At 43.6% G+C, this 15,037-nt stretch overlaps 1 long non-coding RNA gene across 2 annotated transcripts; it reads right to left on the reverse strand.

Moving 5' to 3' along the window:
- Positions 1-1,506: 1,506 nt before the first annotated feature.
- LOC102307262 lies at positions 1,507-12,751 on the reverse strand. 2 transcript variants are annotated; one of them, XR_006054823.1, is made up of 5 exons: positions 12,605-12,751; positions 10,540-10,645; positions 8,429-8,502; positions 7,607-7,863; positions 1,507-1,803 (listed from the first exon to the last, which is right to left on the reverse strand). It is a non-coding gene; the product is annotated as an uncharacterized LOC102307262 (long non-coding RNA). The 2 variants fall into 2 exon arrangements; XR_315295.2 differs by lacking the exon at positions 10,540-10,645.
- Between the last annotated feature and the right edge of the window lie 2,286 nt (positions 12,752-15,037).

Here is a 15,037-nt window from a genome sequence, read left to right on the forward strand (position 1 = left end):
ACACACACACACACACACTCTGTTGCCATGAATCAACAACACACACACAATATTACCACATTTCTTGCATTGGAGCTTCCTGCGTTGGACTAGGAAGCTCACATAAATCAAGTAGCAAAATCAAGATTAGGCATACAGTGCATATGGAGACACATTAACCATTAAAAACATGTTAATGCTGTACTGAAATTCTAAATCTGAGAATACTGAGCATACATACATTCACTTTTTCTTAATTTTGCAAAATACGCTGTAGTGGGACTTCATGAATATCTTCCATCATCTTAAACATGTACATGTAGTGGGAGGGGAAGACGTGTATCGGCTAATGAAAAGTGGGTGTGAAAGACTTCTAAAATTAGCAACAGCAAATACAAGTTTCTATTGCAAAAGAGGAGAAAGGAAAAACAATTTCTCAAACATGTCTTGCTCTAAAAATCTAAATTTGCATCATTGTGTTTTGTGTTTCCAACGCGGTTTGGAAACTGCCGAGAGTGTATTTATGCGAGTCACAGAGATATCCAAGCTTGTGAATTTACTGTGACAGGAGCACCACCAACTGGTCAAAACATGCCTCACCATTAAATACCTTACTACTCTCTCCTCTGATGTGCATTGAAAGATTAGTCACATGCATCCAGTTGCAACCTCTACATTTAAACAGTCTTGATTTATTCTTAGTGTGATCTGAAAAACAAGCAAGGTTTTTTTTGCTTCCACCTCAAAACCCCCTCGGAGAGGTTGACTTCACGGTATCCATCATCATGCATCTTTAATGACGTCAGGCCAGGAGCATGGGGTAAAATCACAGTAGTGGCCCGAGGCTAAAACCAGCTAAAATGAGGTTCCTCTTACCCCTTCCCACGCAGCGAGAGCTCCACATAGGCCGAGAGGGAGGGTACATCGCACCCATCGATCGCTGAGGCGGCTTGGCGGCTGGCGGCCACTCGGTGGGGTTGATGGATACATTTGTGCCGTAAAAACTCAGAGTTGAACGCGGTGGGCCTGAGCAACGAGCTGGGAGACAGAGGTGTGACAAACGATGGATGCCTTGATTTATGGGTGCTTCTGTGAAACTGAGAAAAGGACAATCTTCTTTCACCCAATTTGATTTAACTGTAAAGGGTCTTTGGGGACCCACGGCACAAAGCCTAAAAAGTAGAGAAACTTCTCTATATTCAAAACACATGTCAGAAACTGGAACACTGTAGTAACACTAAGCTTTTATCCCAGCCTGAATTCTGTCACACAAACCTCCTCGTTCCCCATTAACTGTAATTCTATTAGTCACTGCAAATTCACAGACGAAAAAAACCCAACATATTTTACGGTATATTTAATATTATATAATATATTATATATATATATATATATTAATATATATAATATTATATATTTTATATGTATGAATGTAGTTTTTTCACATTATAGAGAAAACAAATAGACTAGAGCTCAACTCAATTACATATGGTAACCCTCAAACAAATAAGTCAAATATAGCTCAGGGCCAAAATGCATTTTATATCACAGAGAGCAAAACAAAAGAGCAAGCAATAAAAAGATCTCCCACATTTCACAGCGTACAGTATTTCTAAGCTATTTCCTGTAAAACTCTATGATAGTCTGAGTGTGGCTTGGAAACATCTTTCAGTTGCCGAGCCCCCAGCCTTGACCTCAGGGGTCAAAGTCAGTCAGGCTCTTCCTGTCTGTGGCTTTTCCCAGGATCCCCTGCCTGTCGGCATGTCAGCACCTCTCCTGTCTCCTCACCAACTCAGGATGTTGCTTTTGCCTTCCAAGAGTTTCCTGAAACCGGAGGAAAAAAAAAAGATCGGTTTCCATGCAGGGGTCACTTGATGTGAAAAAAGAAACGCCATTAAATACTGCTGTTTTGTATATTTGACTCAATTTTACAAACTCACTGCCCTTTGACTTGTGCCTATTTGTGGAAGTGAGGATGTGTTAGCCTGTGGGGAATGAAATGTGAATAGAAAGAAATGTTTTTATGAAGGGTAAACACAAGATCCACCTTCCCTATTTTCATATTTTTTTTTCACACAGCAGCTTCTCATTCACCTTAGCTGCTTTTTCCAACATGTAACAAGCATTGCAAATGGGTTTTTTTTTTTCATCTAGTGTGGAACAAGATGTCTTTAATGTTTAAGCATGAATCTAATGGAGACCATGCAAAAAACCTTGGATGGAAGGAGCTTTGCAATACTAGTCCCTATAATAATTAAGTGAACACTAAAACAGGGTCATGTTCTGATTAGAGGGCATGATGGACAATTAAGGGTGACGCTGCTAAAAAAGTGGACTGCTTTTGAGCAGAGGTGACTGGAAATGGGGCACATTATTAAATGGGATGTAGGTGCCTCTCTCTTTCTTTCTTTCTTTCTCTCTTTCTCCAGGTACTGAGAGGAGGAATGAGGGCTAAATGACAAGGTTGCACCCCCGGCAACAGACGTCCTGATTACTTTTTGTCTCAAGCTTCACAGCAGACCCAAATAAACCAAAGGCACTAAACCTATACACTCAATTAAAAGCCATGTTTATGATGCAGAAGTTAGCTATGCACACCTTTGTCTAAACTTTGATATTAAGTCTGTCATGGATGCTTAAAAATTCTTCTTAGCCCCTCCAGTATACCCGTAACTCTTATTCCCTTGTTGAGCAGCCCAAAGAGTATGTGTGTATAAATGGAAGGCCTGTCATTTCACATTCATTAAAAGTGAAGTTCCAAAATTAATAATGTAAAAATATGGGTTTTAATTAGTCTTCTATTCTGCCCAATGTACTTAAATTGGATCATCTGGTCCCCGATGCCCTTTCACTTAATAAAGAATTAGCCTGTGATGTTCTGAGCTTGACAGGTAGGATAAAGTGGAGAAAATCACTGCTGTTATATAAAGGATATATCCGTTTGTACGTAATTTGCAGCTTAGTCAATTTGACAGGGGGGAGGTTCCCAGCCATGGATCCCATGCAGGTTTCCATTTAATGCATTTCTATCATGTTATGGCGTGACCACACCAGCGCCTTGCATCGTTCAGTTCTGCCATATAATTAGTGACATTAATCCAATTTGATTGGATATCTGCCTCAGTCTGGTAAGAGTATTACTTCTGAGTAAAAGCTGTACCTACACATAGAAGGTTACTACTAAGTGTGATCTAGTGTGTTAAAGCTCTTTTTAAAATTTTGAGTTTTCGTGTAGCGTGCAAAAGAAAAAAATCCAAAACCCAACCTCATTTAATTATTTTTTATGATGCAGAAGAGAGAGAGTATGCATTTTATATACTGCAGCCGTGCTTTGAACATGCAAAAAGAAAAAAAGAAAGCAGCTTCTCCTCATGATCGTCCAAAGCTTGGAGGTTGTTGTATCTTAAAGGTTAAACGGTAAAGGAGGAGGGGGGGGGGGTGTTTAAAAGGAGGCTTCAGTTGAAAGCATATGGCATCCATGAGTGATCCTTTACATACAGTGGTCAAATACTGGTGTTTGTGTACGGGTGAGTGGGTGTTGTCGCGTTATTCTCAGGCAACGAGCCCAGACAGCCCTCACCCTCTCCTTTCCTCTCTCTCTCTTTCTTACTCTCGCTCTCTCACTCCCTTGCGCGGGACAGGCACAGCTGTCAGATCAAAATCAATCGCATTTTAAAGGACGTGCGAGCTAAATATTTCATTCTTGCCTTGGGAACCAATTAAGTGCTACATATGAAGTCAGAAGGACTGGTTGAGCCGGAGTCGTACTGGTGCGTACCAGCTGCTCCATTGCTTACACCAACCCCCCTTTACCCCATGCAAATGTGTCAGTGTGAACATTCGAGTTCAATTACCTAGTGATGTTTTAAAAATGCACCAAAGCCAGACTGGCAGTCCGGAATTGGAGGGGATCCACCCCAGGTATGTTGTTTATTTAGTTGTTGTCTGTTGTGCTGGCTGTAACCCATTTGCCCTGATTGCAGATGTAAAGGATAGCAGCGATAGGAGGGACTGAGGCCTTCAAAGTGCCATGTGTCAGAGAACACCTCACACCGGATGGCAGGGAGAACTAGCATCCATTCCTCAAACCTTAACCCCTGCCTCCAGCTCCCATTACACAGCATCAAGAATCTTAAAAATTTAGTTTTTTCCAAACTTAAGCTAAGTGAACATTTCCTCTACGTGCCCTTTATATTTTTTTTCTCATGCTCATTTTAGTCCTTTTTATTTGCTCTTTTGTCCACTTCTCCATTTCTTCTTCACTTTATTCCCTGGGCATGATAAATCACGGTCTATTTATTCCTGCTGAAGTTGGAACAACGTATCATGTCCTTCCAGAGCATCTGCTTTGTCAATTTAAAGGACAAGTAAAAAATAATTTTTTTATTTAACTAAAAGTTTGTACTAAGACTGGAGCATGGTAGGGGTGAAACAGATTAGAGAGCAAAGAAAGAAAAAAAATAAGTCTCACTCGGAAGGTTAAAGTGTGTATATGTGAGGGAGGGGGGGAGTTGAAGGCACGTACAGAATGTGACTGAAAACGAAAGAGCTGGTTGTCTAAGTGGCAAAGAGGATATCTGAGAGAGATAAGAGAAAAAGTGAGAGGAAAAACAAAAGCAGAGAGTAGAACAGGGAAATACAGAGAATGGGGTAAAGTGAGAGACAGTGCAAAAAGGAAACAGTGTGAAAGAGAGAGTGGGAGAGAGGAAAAGTGGTAGAGAAAGAGAAAGAGAGACAGGGAGGGAGTATGATTGATAACGGTGCTGACAGAACCCCTCTGGCCATGCTCTCTGTGGCAGTTTGGGGAGACAGGGCCTCCCCGCGTGAGACCGAGCTGCCCCTCACCACTGTCCCAGCACACACTCCACATCTGGTGGGATCGCCCACGCTAGGTCAGGGGTCACGGCACCATGGGGCTACTTTCGGACTCACATCCCCAGAATGCTTGGAGAAAAACACAAGGCCTGTCGGGTCCCTGCAATAATCAGCATTTTGAAAGTACAAGCATGAGACTAATCACTCCTCAGGAATATTTTGGCTTTGCACTGACCTGAGGAAAAGGTAGAAGGAAAAACAAAGAGAGAAAAAAATTATTATTTTTTTGTAGCTAAATCATGATGACATAGTGTATCTAAAAAACAAAAGCACAGTTGAAGGTAAGCAGAGATTAATGTGCTGATGTGCGGTGTGGGTCCTGCGTGTGTGTGCATGTGTGCGCTCACACTGAGTATGTGTGTGCATTACTGCCCGTGTGCAAGGAGAAAACACTGATGAATTAGAGATAAATAATGAAGTAGCTCAGGGACTGATTTGTGATAGCAAGTGGGCCCATCAACAGAGAACACTAATACTTTTGAATGCTATGCCGTTTGATGTTGATCAAGTTCAACTCGGCTGACAGGGCTGAGAAGACTGTGGGGAGCACAGGGACCATACTAGAGAACCTACTCAGACAGGTGAAAGAGGAGAGGGACAATACCACTCAGACACACTCACGTACACTGCTACTCACACATACAAACACACACCCGATGACTCACACACATACACGAATGCAGAGAAACCCTTATCCAGTGTACAGTTATTTAAGCATTTTAAACAGGAAAAGGTCAGCATGTCATTTGTGTACTAAAAGTTAATTTCTTCCTCTGTAGAGGTTTTTTTTTGTTACTTTGTTAAATTCTTTAAAAAAAACAAGTTCATATAAAATGGCATAGTCCCCTATCATTTTCTGTCCATAGACATTCATGACATGCCACTGTTCCTCCATCGCTTGGGGCATGGGTCATTTTGAAAGTGTCACCATTTAACTGGGGGGAGGGCTGGGTCTCCATACCTCCAGCATTAGCCCATGTGGGCAGAGTTCGGATGTGTGGAGAGCGTGGCCTCATTATGAAGGAGATAAAGACCGTTAAGGCTGTTTGGTCTTGGGCCGGCTCCAGCCCCTATGGTGAAACACACCTGCTCCCCTCTTTAAAAAGCCCTGCTCCAGTTTAGCTCTTGGCCACGGACGAGTAATGACCTATCCAGGGGGCCGTAACGCCCGCTTCGTTTAGCCTGTCGTTAAGACCCAGAGTCAGCAGCATACTGCGGCACAGTACCGTGCCAAAACTCAGTACAGGGTGTCCTTGCCAAAGATCTAACATCAAGCCTACTCTGTTAGAATATGGATAACTAACTAGCTAACCACATTAATGAAATGGCAGAATGAATTTGGCAGCATTACGCTCCACTTGAAGAATTTCTTTTAGACATATTGTCAGATGGGTTTGATACTTTGATAATTCAACTGAATCATCAACATGAATATAAATCAAAAAAGAGGCCCTTGTATCTCAGCCAATAGGAACACACTCAAGAATACAGTATCCACTTAGTAATTAGAGAACATAAAGTTGCAGCTTGACACTGCTTGGTTTCCCATTGTTGTCCTGTCTTTGTTGTTACGCACACGCGGGCTCTCACAGACATGCACTGTCGCACTCACTGAATGGCACATGAATGCATAGACATGCCTGAGCAGAACACGCGTGCGTGCGCACGCACACAAACGCAGACACGCGCACGCACGCATGTGCTTTTACACACACAAATGCACTCACACACATATAAAGATTTCCCAGTTTCCCAGTTATGTTTTCATCAAAGCTTTTCTTTGGCACTACAGAGCAGCGTCAGTATGGTAATGTGTTGTGCTGCCTGGAAAGCTGTCAAAAAGCTCCCACCTTGGATGAGAGACCACGGTAATTCAACTGGGCTCCTGTCTTCTGTGTGTTCAGGTCTCCTCATTATTCCGCTTTGCGGGGTAATGGCGTCTTGCACTGTTTTATCTGTCAGCTCACAGCAAACTATAGTTTTTTAGCCCTGTATATTAGATGCTAACATCAAAGGCAGCTGTCTTGACACAGGAGAGAAAGAAAAAAATTGTTGCGTAAAAAAAAATGGAAACACTCCCGGTAGGCGAAAATTGAATCTCTTTACGTCTAGGGTGATGTGTGTATTGAGAATAGATTTGCTGGTTGGCGTCTATGTGTTTGTTCTCAAGTAAACAGCAAGGCTTGTTTGGGTGTAACTGTCAGGTATATGCGTGTGCCCCGTGTGAAAATGGGTTTGTTGGCAAAGTGGGAGTTAGAAAAAAACAGCAACACAAATTCACTCTAGCTGTCTGATCAATGGGGATTTAAGTTACCAGTGACAACTGCACAGCAGATGTCAAGAGACACAGACCCTTCGCATAGCGTAGCAATGCTAGCCGCATATTCTATCTGCAGGTTTTGTGACTTGTCTCTTTTTACCCAGCTGAACGCCTCTGAAAAGTGATTTGTACAGGCACCGGTTTGATCATCTGAGCAAGTTTCAAGAAAAGTGTGCCTCCAAAACTATAGTCTGGCACCATCCTGTTATCCCCCTCCTTTGCACTCACCTCTATTTGGGCATGTGGGGCTTTTGCCCCCTTGGGTGGTGGCAGACTTGTATACAGTATGTGTGTTTATTGCAAGTGTGTGTAACATGAGGTAAGTTTATAGGAATAGATGAATGTGTGTGCATGTGTGTGTGTGTGTGTGTGTGTGTGTGTGGTGGGGGTAGGGTTCTTCAGAAGACGCGGGTAGAGCAAATTAAAACTCACCGCAGGAAATGAGCGCCCTTGGCACTCCTCTTCCCAAGCAGCTGCACACACCCCAACCATCATCTGCCATTTTGACACATCCACGGGGCGTAGCAGGGAGCGACAAGGGTGGGGTGAGGTGGGGTTGGGGGAGGCCGAGGGGTGCCAGCGCGACACCCACGGCTGTAAGCATCGCCGGGCCGCAGCCTCCAGCCAAACAGGTGTGTGACATCATGCCGCTGGTTCCTCTTCGGGGGCCCGGGGAGCTGGCTGGGGGACTGGAGCAGAGAGGGGGGTGTGGGAGGAAACAAAGGGAGGTTAGGTCTCTACCTGACAAGCTCATTGATAACGTTTGGGACAAGAGCCCTGAAGTCGATGGCAAATTGCCTCTAATGTCTCCCGGAGATCACGGGCCAAAGTCAGGTGCTGGGCGCTAAATGGGCTCATTAGTTATGATTTTTTTCTTTCTTTTTTGGACTTTGCAAGGAGTTTTACACACACACACACATACATGCACATGCACACACATCAGAGATAGTTGAAGCCAGAGGGCTTTTGCAAACTTGGGACGTCATCATAACTCAAGACAGGGTTATAGCTGAGCCCAAGTGTTGAGACCTTTTCCTCACAGCTTTCGTAGCACTTACACGAGACATTTTTTGGTTTGGAGTTTGACTATATCAACAGCTGAGACATGCAGAGTTACACCTGGGGAATACACAAGTGAATTCACAAATGATCTGAAATCAATCCCACACAGGAGGTGAACACTGTAATTTTTTTTCCAACAAATTTGTAACCAGAACAAAACTTTACACAGAGATAAATGAAATCAGCACGTACCTATTTAGAATTCTCAGCATGTCTCCTGCATACACCCCTCTTCACACTTCAGTCGAATCCCCCAGCGACAGATCCTGTAACAGAGGAGAAGGAGGCTGTGAGTAGCCTGGGGGGTTCCTAAAGGCACCCGTCTGGGACCTGCTTCATAATCAGTGGACAGAGAGGATAGTGGTGGTACGGCTTCCCAGAGCCACTCTCTCCCCCTGGCTGCCCGAACTCTGTTAAGCACCCCAGGGCTACCTGTTAAGGTGTTCCCCCTGGTCCAGTCTCTCTTCCTGGGCAAAAAAACTCACATGTAGGCTGCTGTCGTGAACACGATCTAAGGTCTGACTGCATAAAGGTGTTTTTGCGTGAACGTAAAGGTGCATTATTTATGTGTGACCAATGCATGCGTATACAGATACACAGCAGACACACACACACACACACACACACACACATTCCAAGTGTGCCTCAACACATCTTGTGTGTGATTTCTTGCGCTATTAAGAGGAGGTGTATTATTGTTAGTTGTCAAGGAGACATTGCAAGGGAGCTAGAATTACTCACCCACATGGACATAACTGCATGCCAAGAAATAGCCTGGACAATACAAGTCTCTCTGCAGACCTCTTTGGCCCTTATCAACAATAATAGTTGTAAAATGGCTCTAATTAGTCTGCAGTGAAGTTAAGTGCTGTAGTCCAATAACAAATGCTCTTCTCGATAATAAGATAAAAATGCATATTAAAAAAATATTAAAAAAGAAAGCAGCTAAGAAATTACAAACCCTAAACTTGGAATTTTAACTGTGGCTGTTGGATTTTTATTTTTTTAGCTTCTTAAAAAAGTACATTATGACATGTTGTCTAGGATCTGTTTTATCTGTCTGGGTTTTTATTGTAGTTACTGTAGGTATATGTAACATTGGCTGTTTCTGTTTCCATAGTCAGGTAGAATATTCCCTTGACTATGCCTCGGGGTATCTCCTCCTTTCCGCTTTTCCACAGCAGACCTCAACATCACTGCTGTTGTAGATGCAGAAAACTGTGTAGTGGTAAGCAACCAGGGAGGCAGGTCTGGGGTTGCAGCCGTGGACTTTCTAATTCAGGCCCTGGCCAAGGGATCTGGGAGACATCGTCGATTTTAACAAACACACTGGCCATTTCCAAATCTGCCTTGTGTGCTCAGCCGTCCATGGTTCTCCAAGATATCTGGAGGAGAGGGAGGGTAGGCGTGAGGCTTCTGGGAGGAGGGGTGTACAAGGCGGAGAGAGCCAGGACTGTGCCGTCTCTCCAGTTTGGTTTGGTCCAAGCACAGAGCCAGCTGGCCTCATTAGGACTTGATGGGAGGCGGGCTGGCATGAGACGTGCACATGCATGCACACATCAACAAATGTAGTGTGAAGCGTGGCCTGATGCCCGTGAAAGACCCACACGAAAGTTTTTTTTTTCTTCCCCCCCCCCATCTTTCTTTTTTTATTTTTTTTATTGAGTGCACAGTGGCTTATGGGCAGAGAGAGCGCATGATGTGGGAAAACATGATCATTAGTTTATGTCTCTCTTTAAGGTGCTGTCTTTACCTGGCTCACCTGGGCGATCACAGTGCGCTTGAGTGCTTGTTTGAGAAAAGAGCGAACCATGAACAGGGGCGATGAGGGCTGGGTTGGATGGAGTGGAGTGGGTATAAAGGGACGAGAGAATATGATTCATGGTAGGGTGGGTTCATCACGAGAGACGGCCACTGACCTACAGTCTGAGGGCCATTGGACCGGAACCAAGGCCTTGTTCCGACAGAGCGAGTGTAGCGTGAGCTGTGACGGATGGCGCCGGTCTGTTTGAGAGCCCCTGAGCAGGTGTGTGTCTCGCTCACATCTGCAGGCAAGCACAGTGAACCGAGACCAAATGGCAGACGCATGGGGCCCATCGGGTACCTGTGCACTGAGACACACTAATGATTATGGATGCAGGCCTATTAACGGTCACATCTGTAAGGGAGAACAACAACCAGCGCACTGGGAGTGAGTCAGCAGTTTTAACTCCCCTCTGAAACATAGACATGCTGGTGTCAATGTTGGGATAAAAACTCAAGTCAAAATGCTGCCTTAGCCTGAGCTCAGGTACAGACCTTACCTCTGCTCGGGCTCTGCTGAAATTGAGGAGGCTCTCTGGCCTCCTTGAGAGAAGACTTCAAGAAGTTTACTTGTTGAACTTGAAAACTGACACATGCTGAAGGACACTGTAAGCAGCAAAAAAAAGGAAAGAAAGAAAAAAAAAAGACTTCCTGTTACAACTCAACACTAAATTATCTAATGAATTCATCAACTTAAAAACAGCGTTAAATATTCATTCTAAGAGTATAGGTAATAAATTAAATATTACTCATTGACTCATTATTTAAAAATGCATAATATGATTTGCATAGTTTTATCCTGATAGGAAATAATAATGGGTAGTTGTCTTGTAGCGTCTTTCATGACGGATGAAGCTTGCGTCTTTTTGTTCCCTCATCATCCCTCTATCCTACTTGCTTCTCATTAAAGTTTTAACGGAGGCTGTTTTAATTGTCAATCCTTTGACAGGTTGATAAAAGCAACTTGACAATTAAGTTCATTGGCTCTGCTATGCATATTAATTAGGTCTTATTTGGGTTTCTATTGTTATTGGAAGGAGCACTCATGGTGTAGCAAAATGTCATCCATTAACTTCTCTCTTCTCAGAACTTAATGTAATTAAGCTTGCTATTGTATGACTACGAGAGGAGACTCTAGAGAGAGGAACTTTTAGTATTCATTGTATAAATGAGTAATGCCATTCCTGTGACACTGCAACAACGCTGTTTCCCCAAAAATCAGCCATTCACAACTTTATTATCTGTAACAAGTGCTGCCTGCTCTTGTTTGGTTAATGAACAAAGGGGGCTTGCTTTCATGTCGCTACATGTGTGTACGCACATGTGCGCGCGCCGCATGTGTGTGTGCGCTTGTGCGTCTGCACATGGGTTTGTTTATGCCTGTGCAAAGCAGGGATGAAGCGAGAGAGGGAGCGCGTGTCAGAGGGGAAAGCGGGGCAGGACATAAAGGGTGCGGAGAGGCTCGGCATTGGGAGGGAGGAGAAAGAAAACTGAAGTAGCGCCGCGGCTCGAGGTGGGATGGGTGTGTTCTAGCAGATTACCCAGTGCACCTTGCTCAACTCTGCAGGCCCACACACTCACATCAAAGTGGTACCCCCTATCTGCCCGAGGCTTAGTCGGCCCCTGTCCACCCCCCATGTCACTCCATACATCCTCGTGTTCGTGTTGAATAATTGACAGTTCTGTTTTACATGCTCAGCATTTGCCAGGACATGGAAGTGTGGCTCCAAAGAGGGCATGACTCTGAGAGGTGCCGCGTGTTGGTTTGACTTCATTAGAATGTGCCCTACTAATGCTCTGCACGCACCCTGAGCTGAATACCATCAAGCATAATCCACAGAGGAATGTCTGTGGAATCAACAAGGTGGTTGCGGTAATAAAGATGCGTTTTTGCTGCGCTTTTATCGCAACTTAATTGTCCACATAGCTTCAAGAGTTTCCCCTTCCCACATGTGAGCAGACAGCAGGTTTCATTTCCAAGCCAGGTTTATGAAGGGAGCAGCACCTCCCTTCATTACAATGGGACTGTTTCAGCTCCTTCTTTGAAGATACTACGTACTGTCTGGTGTGCACTTACATTCTGAATCTGCTGAACTTGTTGGACGTCACTCAAGACCGCCAGAATGGCCATGCATAGCAAAGGACAATGACTGCCATGGGTATCTGAAGGGGCTAGAGTGTTTGTGCCAGGGCGATCTCTGAAGTCAAATAAGCCATTATCAGTCTGTCAAGCCAGGTCTCATTTCAGGTCTCTTAATAACAGTTAGGCAGTTTGGTGAAGTCTCTATCAATGCCCCAGTAATTGCTTTTTACAACTACTGTAGAGAAATGAGACAAAGAACTGAAGCGATAAAGCATGGCTGCAACAGGGTGGTGAGATTATAATCTCTTCTTGTGTTTGGACTGAAATAAGTAAAAAAAAATATCAAGGAATGCATGTGGTTTTGACTTTGGATCACACAGGTCTGTACGGAAACTTAAGTGTAACAGTAGGTGTGAAGTATGGTATAGCCTAGTACTCAAAGCAAAGGAGGGAAAGGCCTGGCTGTTCATTTGATAGTTTACCTTGACCCCTGAAGTGTGTCGCTCACACCCCGAGGGCTTGGGCTGGCAAAACCTTTCTCACTCCCCCCTGGGAATGATAATCTCAACGTGGGCGTTTACCACGGACACCAGACACAACACCATTAGCCACAGCTCCGCTGCTGCTCATTAGGACCCCCCGATCGATATAGGCGGCCACAGAAATCGCCAGCGCTGCGGAACCAGCTATCACTCTTCAGAGTTATTATCGTAAACAGCTCTGGCCAAGATTTAGGGCAGTACCCCACTTTTGCTGCTTCTATTGAAAATAGAGGGTTGGGAGGACCATAACAGAGTGACCGAGGCCCTTCTAAGGACATTATATTGTATGACTTGTTCTCAAACTTTGTGCTGTGTGGAGTCATTGCCTTGCTATAAAATTAGAAGCAGTCAGGAATCATTACAGTGTACGCTGCACTGTTCTCTGGGGCCTGGTATTATGACATGGTTGAAGCAGAAAAACACTGACACAGAGGAAGTTCACTCATTACTGCAAAGATATCTGAGCTCTGATGTCTCCCTTATTGAGTGTCAAAAATAAAGGATTCAGTTTAAGCATAGCTACACAATCTGCTGAGTTTGCAAAGCAACTTTCTCTTTCTTAATGGCACACACACACACACACACACACACACACACACACACACACACACACATATATATATATATATATATATATATATATATAAAGGGTTAAAAAAGGAGCAAGTAAATGAATGTTTCTCCACACACGCTCTGTTTGATATCAACATGACAAGATAATTTAATTATTTTCCCATTCTTTCCCTTGAAACACGAGGTGTGGAGACATTAGTCACAGGAAATTGTAGATGAAAAGACAAAAAAAGAGGATAACCCGTTGGTTTCTGGCAGTAGGAGAGAATAATATTGAGGCAAAATTGTGAAAATAAGAAAAAGGGGAGATGTATTGATTTTTGGTGGAGCCAGGGAAAGAAAAGAGAGGGAATAAAGAAGTGCTCTTTGGCCGATGTGTCCAAATGATGTCTCAGGGGAGGTTCTTAATGGTAGGGGGAGGGGTGGAGGGGGGTTAAGGGGGTGAGGTGGGGGTGACGGGGGCAGGTGCCTACCCTGACTAAGGCATGGAACTGCCCTTAGGCTAGGGCTAATGGTATTGGCTGAGCTTACTTTAAGCAGCTCTTTCCTAATGGCCAACTATGAGTGTGCCACAGGATAGACAGGTATTGATTGGTTCAAATGCTCTTGAGTTGACAAGAACTGAAAGTCCCTCAAGCATATACAATCTTGCAGCAAATTATGTCACATGGAAAGGTGATTAAAAACAGAAGCTTGGAGCAGGCACACTCATTAAAAGTGTATATAATATTTCTCTTGTTGTCCTTGTATTACTGTCTCTTGTTTGTGTTCACTCTTTTTTTCTTTTTGTTGCAGGGATGAGGGGGGGCAAAGCGTTTGTCTCCCTGGTGTTAGTATGTGTTTTCTGAGAAATGTCTGTTTGTACAGTGTGGAATTCCAGTAGCAACACAGTTTTCAAGCCTATTTTCCATCATAGGGATCCACTGCATTGACGGTTGAACCTCCATCGCATCAGTCAAAGCGGTGCACACATTGTAGATATGCACTTCATCAGCTGGGCTCAAAATTGTCATTTGAGCAGAGTCAAATGGTCAGACACTCCCCCTCCTCACCATTTAAATGTATGCAGGTGTGATGGTTATATTCACTTTTAAAAAAGGTGCAGCATACGGGTATAGTATACAGAGAACAATGCCATATATTTGCTTTGTTGTCATGCCCCCCTTCCTCATACACACATACAAAAAATGCTGTGTACAAGATTTTCTCTTATTCACAAGGGGCGCTTTCTAGACTGCTTGAGGCATCTGCTTTGATTGCATAATTCCCAAGAGACGAACAACACAAAACAAAAATACTGACTGAATTCAGACTTATAATATACCGAACAAATAACATACCAGCTCCACTCTTCAAAACCATAGTTCTCTAAAGAAAAGGAATTGGAGAGTAATTCAAAGTTGAAAGCTTAGCTCTTTCGTGGTGAATGCAGGGATGAGGGTAAAAGATGAAACAAACTTTTTCTCCTGGCTGAAAATGTGCAGTATTACTAAAACAAATAGGTGATAGCATACACATTTGCGTACACTTAAACTTAAGAGGCACATATCTGAGATACTATAAACCCTTTTTAAGCCTTAAATGCTGCAGATATTTCAGGAATGGATGCCGAGGAAATGTATTATGATGCAGGGGTAACACAACAGGTCCTTTATGTCATCTGGTGCTTTGCCGAATGTAGCATGACAGTTTCAAACAAAGTAAACACTGTTGGTGAAATGAAAATTAAATTAAATGACAGGTCCATTTTCTTCAAAAAAGAAAAAAAAAGTAGGGGAGATTTTCTGCATCCAAATGATA

This window comes from Haplochromis burtoni, unplaced genomic scaffold, assembly GCF_018398535.1.
Source record: "Haplochromis burtoni strain Fernald_Lab_line unplaced genomic scaffold, NCSU_Asbu1 Contig_7, whole genome shotgun sequence".
Lineage (NCBI taxonomy): Eukaryota > Metazoa > Chordata > Actinopteri > Cichliformes > Cichlidae > Haplochromis > Haplochromis burtoni.